This window comes from Drosophila kikkawai, unplaced genomic scaffold (assembly GCF_030179895.1).
Source record: "Drosophila kikkawai strain 14028-0561.14 unplaced genomic scaffold, DkikHiC1v2 scaffold_37, whole genome shotgun sequence".
Lineage (NCBI taxonomy): Eukaryota > Metazoa > Arthropoda > Insecta > Diptera > Drosophilidae > Drosophila > Drosophila kikkawai.
The window spans coordinates 1-6,000 of NW_027222697.1; the positions used below are offsets into that span (position 1 = coordinate 1).

Consider the following 6,000-nt stretch of genomic DNA (forward strand, 5'->3'; position numbering starts at 1 on the left):
CCCGCCTGGCCGAATAAATATGAAACGGTATATTCATCGGCAGCTTGTGAAAGGTAAACTTCCTTTTCACTCTGCAGGCGTTGAAGGCCTGCATCTGAGGGTCTTCCTCAATATCCCTCAAAAGGGCATCGATGTCCTCCTGCGTGACCCCAGTGGGGAGGTTGGAGGCGGTTGAGTTGGAGCTGGTGGAGCTGGTAGAGCTGGTGGAGCTGGATGCGTTGTTGGAGTCGGTGGAGCTGGCGGAGGTGGTAGAGCTGGTGGAGCTGGTAGAGCTGGTGGTGGTGGTGGTGAACTGGTTCATGATGCTGCTGTTGCTGCTACTGTTGTTGCTGCTGATGCTGGTGGCTGAATGATATTTTTCCTAGACGAGGTCCCTGAATTTATACCCGCCAAGGAGCATATTTCTCCTCCCACTGCTATCCACTTGTACTATAGTATTCGGTCTCAAGGGATAGAACGTCTAGCTTTGTAAAAGGTCAAAGTGTCCACTTCATGTGAAGTGGTTACGAAGGGTATGGGAAGAATTACAGTCTAGCAAAAATTTAAGGCATAAATGCCCACAGTTAAAAGTACCAAATTTTTGGAAACGCTGATAATTATATCTTATTTTTTCCCCTAAATATCTAATTATTTCTAAAGGCGGCTGCAAGTTACCAAAACTGTCAAAGTAGTACGAGTCTGATCCTTTCTTATAATACGCCACCCAATGCGTTCCTTCTGATGATGAGTCTGCTAAATTTATTATTCCACACTCGGAATAATGTGGTACTTTGGGTATCTCATCTCTCATATAAACCCCCCGAAAATGTGGAATATTTTTAAAGGCAAACTTCAATATATCAAAATTGGAAAGTGCTCTCTTGGGTAGCTCATTTAATAGTTTTTTTGTTTATTATTATTTTTTGAAAATGATATGCCATAGCCTTTCTTGTATGGTTGCAGGTACAAGCCTTTACCCAACGATACAGATTCCATTTTTCTGTTATGTCTCTGGTTTTCCTCAAGTTGTGCCTTTGCCATCTTTGCATTGTTAATTGATTTTACAATTGCAGCGCTACCTGACGCTAAACTACCCACAGCGCTAAGGGCTGTTAAAATAGGTACCAATGGTAAAAAACCACCAACTTTTGGAACTGCTATTACCCGTGGAATTACAACATTTTTCTTACATCCCATTGATTTCGATACTGCACTGCGTGCCACTTTAACAGCATTCAATATGTCAAGTGCCGCTGCTTTTACTCGATCCCAAGCCCTATCAATTAAAATCGAGTCTGCTTTATGACGTTCCCCCAAATCCTTTGTATTTGAATATGCTATATCGTGTTCCCTACAAGCTTCGTCTAAGCCGTTGATCCCCCGATCACCGCGAGCTAATCGTTTCTCAAGCTTCGTACCAGGTCCACAGTAATTATACCCAGGTATATGAGCCTCAAAGGGAAGAGTGTTTATTAAATTATTTATGAGACCTGTACCCTGTTTGACATTTGATTTATGACTGGTAATATTATAAAAATGTTTACCCATTTTATATCAACCTCAATTAACGACTGGTTGTCTTTGAATGAAGTACATATCTCTAAAACATGCGTTTATTAAGACAAAATAAAAAAATCATAGTAAAAAACATTGAAAGTGGTGGTGATGGGGAGAGTAAACATCGGCGTCACAGTTCACTGCTCCCAAACACGATCAGAGCTTTGGTGGTAGGTCCGTCCAATAGCGGAAAAACTAATGTGATGATTGCCTTAATCGAGGACCCAAACGGCCTGAAATTCGAAAATATATACGTGTATTCAAAGAGTTTATATCAACCGAAATATGAGTATTTGGAAAAACTTGTAAAACCAATACGAGGAATGGGATATTATACATTTTCAGCGAATGACAGCGTTTTGTCACCAGAGGAAGCTAAAAACAATTCCATCATGGTGTTTGATGACGTAGCGTGTGAAAAGCAAACTGCTATTCGCAATTATTTTTGTATGGGGCGACATAGAAATATTGATTCATTCTATTTATGTCAAACGTATACACATATTCCAAAACATTTAATACGAGATAATGCAAATTTTATTATAATGTTTAAGCAGGACGATATGAACCTTCGTCACATATATCGAGATCATGTTCATTTTGATATGAATTTTGAAACATTCATGGAAATTTCACGAAAGTGTTGGGACGATAAATTTGGATTTCTTGTAATCTCTAAAGACGATGATATGAAAGCTGGACGATATAGAAAAGGATTCGATCAATTTATTATACTTGAATAAATAATAATGATAATATAAATATAATAATATTATTGTGAATAAAGTCAGTTCAGACTCAAGCATCATAATGACTACATCATTGACAATAGCTCTAAATGGGAATACATCTGTACTTAGCGAGAATTTTTTCCCACAAATTGAGCTAAAACGTAATTATGAATGTGCTCTAATTGATTTTTATACATTCAATTCTATACCGAATGTTGATAAGGGGAACAACTTATTTCATATTGGGAACAAAGTCATTGAAATACCAATTGGCTCATATGAGTTTGATGATATTTCAAAATATATTATTAATAAGCTCAAGGAGTATGAGCTTCAAGACAGTATAAAAATAGAGTGTAATATCAACACTTTACAAGTTCAAGTTATTACTAAAAATGAGACCGTATATTTTAATCATGAACGATCAATTGGTCGTTTATTCGGATTTAATAAACGAAAATTAAGACCACATGAGAAAGAAGTTTACATCTCGGATAATCCCGTCAATATTTTAAAAATAAATTCTGTTAGATTGGAATGCAACATTATAAGCGGGTCATATGTAGGGAATAAACCAAATCATGTGCTTCATGAATTTGGAATCAATGTCCCCCCTGGATATAAAATGAACATAACACCACGAAATTTGATTTATTTGCCTGTGAACACCAGAGAAATAAGCACACTAGAAATACGGATAACTGATCAGGACGGAGATTTAGTTAATTTGCGTGGAGAAACTGTATCAATCCGTCTCCACTTACGACCGACAGAATGATTATTTACAATAAAAGGGGTACTCATCGATCCTTTGATAACATTATCAAATCTAAAGCTGAAGTGAAAGCACCATCATCTTCACATCAACGCCCGGCCCTCACATTAAAAAATAAATTGATTTTGAAATCGTTGGGATTTAATATTAAATAAAGTTTATCAACTAATATTCAAATGAATGAGATCTTTTATGTCCAGGAAAAGCCTGCTAACGATGAATCTATTATTAAAAAAGAGTTTCATTCATATTATCCATATCAGCAGAACTTCAAAGCAAATGATGAAGTACGGATCAGTTTGCAAAACCAAGATTTGTATGTCCTTCCATGTGAAAGTTTTCTCCATTTTGAAGGAACGCTTAGCAAAATTATTGACTCAAATACAGGAAAGACTAGTACAAATGGCGTTAGCGGTTTGCTCAAAAATAATTGCATGGCCTATTTTCTGGATGAAATAAGATATGAGTTGAATGGCTGTGAATTGGATAGGACGCGTTTTACTGGAATAACAACGACTATTAAGAACTTTCTCTCAGTCGGCCAACAGGAAGGAGCGGCTTATCGCAATGCGGGGTGGAGTGGCGGGGACAATATCCCTTCTGGAGGACATTTCAGTTTTTCTGTACCTTTAAAAATGTTGATGGGGTTCGCTGAAGACTATAAGAAAGTCGTCTTAAACTGTAAACATGAGCTCGTTCTGTTACTTACGAAAAACCCTGATGATATGTTTGTGAAAAATGTTGATGGAAAAATCGATAACATTGCTATAAATAGTATAAGTTGGAAGATCCCCCACATCGTTCCAAGTGACAGTGCTAAAATTAAAATGTTTAATGTAGTAAAGAGTGGAGCTAGCCTCCCACTCGCATTCCGGAATTGGGATTGTTATATAAATCCGACATTGGTTCAGGGAACACATCATATATGGAATGTCAAGATGTCTGCAAACAGAGAACGTCCACGTTTTGCTGTTATTGCATTTACATTGAATGGAGAACTAATTAGAAACAATTTGAGAAATGCAAAGGTATATCTTAATTCTGAAGTATATCCCTATGAGGATTTGAATGTTAAATATAATGAGAATCGGTTTTCTGTCTTGTATGACATGTATACAAAATTTCAAGAGAGCTATTACAATCGAGAACCCCGAGCTCTTTTATCTCCGATGGAATTCATGTCGAAGGCTCCTATTGTGGTTGTTGATCTCTCATACCAGAACGAGAGTGTCAAATCAGGAGCGACTGATATAAAAATTTCCACTGAGCTAACTGTTGCGAGTGAGATAAATACAAAGGCATATTGCCTTCTCATCCATGATCGACTAGTTGAATACTCGCCACTAACTGGATTGGTTCAGCGTATCGTCTAACAATTTGGAAAGGATTACTTCATTTAAATTTTTGAATTCATTGCAAGTAGACGTCCACGGATCCATCAGAATGCTAACACTAAAAAACAAAGACATCATCTCAAGCAGTAATAGCATTCAACAACTTGTAATAAAAATAAATAATTTCATGAAAATGTTTAAACATCAAATTTTCCCCGAACATGAGCAATATCTGGAGGAGTCGCTCAAATATTTTTATAAAAGGATGGCTGATACACCGCTGGTTTCTAATATTCATGGGCAACATTTCACATCTTGTTGTTGGGCACATGATAATGTCGAGGATGGAGTTGATACATGTGCTTGCCATTTCTTTACTGTACGCTCACAAAAATCATTAAAAATTATGAAAATGTATGTTAATTTGGAACATCGCTTTTGATTATTATACTTGAAAAATAAAATTATATTTACAAAAAAAAAAAAATAAATTGATAGCATTTTTTTAATGGTGGAAATGGGATATGGGATATTTCTTTTGCAGCCTTTACTTTTCAGATTGACTGTGGATTTGAGTTTGGGTGGATGGGGTGTTTCACATTGCACCGAGTGTTGAGAAACCGTTACAAGTGCATCCTTCACCATCCCTACTTTGGTGAGCTAATTGAGCAGGTTGTTGCACGCACTTGATCTAGTGTAGGTGGGATGAGGGTGGGAAAATTTGACTGCTCTGATCCTCTTTCCAGCGGCGCTACAGTGGGAAAACAAGTGACCTTTTTCAAGTGAGGTATCTCACAGGGAAAATCACAGTCCTGAGTCGTGGGTGGGAACATGTTTCGACTCTGGCGCCCTTGTTCACTTACACCCCGTCCCTTTATCATGTGAGGATGTTGCCTGAACGTTCACGTCTGGCGCCCTTGTTCACTTACACCCCGTCCCTTTTTCAAACGAGGATCGTGGGTGAACGTACACGGGATGCACCGCCGCCGTGCGCCCTTTTTCAATTGCCTTAAGTGGTTGAACGTACACGTGTGGGTCAGGATCACTCCTGTCGGTGCAGGATCTCCCCGGTGCGCCCTTTTTCAATTGCCTCACCCTCTAAGTGAGGGGTCGTCGGTGCACGTGCATCGATCCGGGGTCGCTACCGGGATCGCTCCGTTGCATTCGCACTCGTATCCATATCCCTGTGGGAATCCCTTGAACACTTGATCTCAAGTGTCCTTTTACATGCACTGACCCTAATTTATTCCATCTTTATTACCCCCTCTTATGACAGGTTCATATCTCCCCCTAACTAAGTGCATTTTTATTATCTAAACCACTCTAATTTTGACAGCTAATCCATTAATTGCATTTTTATTACCCTTTTTACCGACATCAAAGGTCCCGAAACCAGGCTTATTTAACTACTCTCAGCTAATAATGCATGAATCTACGGCAAAATTTGTACTTATATTAGCTTTTACACGGCTTATACATTTGCATACTCAATTGTAAATTTGTAAACAAAAAGTTCACAACTCAGCTAATAATGCATATATCCACTTTAGAATTTATATTTATATTAGTTTTTACACGTCTAATACATTTGCATACTTAATTGTAAATTTGTAAACAAAAAGTT

General features: G+C 37.8%; 1 long non-coding RNA gene across 1 annotated transcript; it reads right to left on the minus strand.

Moving 5' to 3' along the window:
• Positions 1-3,049: 3,049 nt before the first annotated feature.
• On the minus strand, positions 3,050-3,797 carry LOC138929571 (uncharacterized). Its single transcript, XR_011445824.1, has 3 exons — positions 3,752-3,797; positions 3,545-3,700; positions 3,050-3,488 (listed from the first exon to the last, which is right to left on the minus strand). It is a non-coding gene; the product is annotated as an uncharacterized lncRNA (long non-coding RNA).
• Between the last annotated feature and the right edge of the window lie 2,203 nt (positions 3,798-6,000).